Source organism: Galeopterus variegatus, unplaced genomic scaffold (genome assembly GCF_000696425.1).
Source record: "Galeopterus variegatus unplaced genomic scaffold, G_variegatus-3.0.2 Scaffold6829, whole genome shotgun sequence".
Taxonomy (NCBI): Eukaryota; Metazoa; Chordata; class Mammalia; order Dermoptera; family Cynocephalidae; genus Galeopterus; species Galeopterus variegatus.
Genome location: NW_007732940.1, coordinates 62,413 through 63,687, shown reverse-complemented (window position 1 = coordinate 63,687; position 1,275 = coordinate 62,413). Strand labels below are relative to the sequence as shown.

The 1,275-nt window shown below is 45.3% G+C and overlaps 1 long non-coding RNA gene across 2 annotated transcripts in view; it reads left to right on the top strand.

The window, feature by feature from the left end:
• Positions 1 to 829, top strand: part of LOC103606765 — a 1,813-nt gene extending 984 nt beyond the window's left edge. For both annotated transcript variants that reach the window (XR_551915.1, XR_551914.1), the window contains exon 2: positions 703 to 829. This is a non-coding gene — a long non-coding RNA (uncharacterized LOC103606765). The remainder of the gene's footprint in view (positions 1 to 702) is intronic.
• The last annotated feature ends 446 nt before the right edge of the window (positions 830 to 1,275 follow it).

Here is a 1,275-nt window from a genome sequence, read left to right as displayed (position 1 = left end):
GTATGGCAGGGTGAGAAGAGGTGAATGGTGAGCACACTTCGTAACGTGTTTCTAGGGGAAAAAGGACTAGATTTAAGAAAAATCAGTTATTTTCTCTAGGAAAGGATATGGACATGGAGTTGATGAGTCTGGAGTGTGGCAAAATAATGAGAGGAGAGGAAGGATTTGGGTGGAAAACAAAATTCTCTTGATTTTGATATAAATGGATGAAGTATAAAATTTTGATTTAGTAAGTAGAAGACAGGATTGAGCAGGATGACTACCTGTATGATCAGAAGACAAACTCAAGAACATCCCACAGAATTGAGAGAAAAAGCTTACAAAAACAAATGCCAAGAGAGCATGACAGCAAGAGTTTTAGGGACAGAGTGGACAGAGAAGAAGCAATTGAGAACAATTCCTGATCCAGCACTAAAGTATCAGGCTGGAAGACACTCCAGGTGCAAGGCGAAAACCAATGAAAGGGGCTGCCGTGGACTAAATGTTTGCATCCCCACAGTCTGTGCACTGGAGCCCTAGATCTCGGTGTGGCTGTGTTTGGAGATGGAGCCTCTGAGGAATTCTTAGGGTTAGATGAGATCACAGGGTGGGGCCTTGATTGCGCAGGATTAGTGTGCTTGTAGGAAGAGACACCAAAGAGCTCCTGTGCTCATCCTCTCTCTTTTTCTCTCCTTCTCCCCCTCCCCCGCCTTGCAAACACAGAGGTGTGGACAGAGAGGTCATCTTCAAGCCAGGAGAGAGCCTTCACAAGGGACCAAATCAACCAGCACCTTGATCTGGATTTCCAGCCTCCAGAGCTGTGAGAAAATAAATTTCTGTTGTTTAAGGAGCCCAGTCTGTGGTCTTTTGTTACGGCTACTCAAGATGGTTAGCACAGAGACTCATCCAGGTATGTCCTGGTCAACTACAAGCATCCATTAAGAAAAATCCAGGGTAGCAACAGAGTGGGGAGAAAACCCAACAGGTTGCCAAATCTTTATTTTGCTTAACAAAGGACATTACAAACAAACCAACCCATGTCCTTGTGCCATTTCATGGAAGAAGAGTCACTTTAATAACAACAATGAAGGAAGTGCTCTCAGAACAAGGACCCATTGTTTTTAAGAAATGCCCCTGGGCATCCGCAGGCTGACCCACATGCACAAGCTATATCAGAGAAGCATGTCTGTGCTGACGACATTATCCTGACCTCGTCCGCCTTTGTAAGAGTCTGTCTGCAGTCTGCTGATGGACAGCCCCTGGAATGGCCTGAAGTCGTGATGAACAAAGTGACCA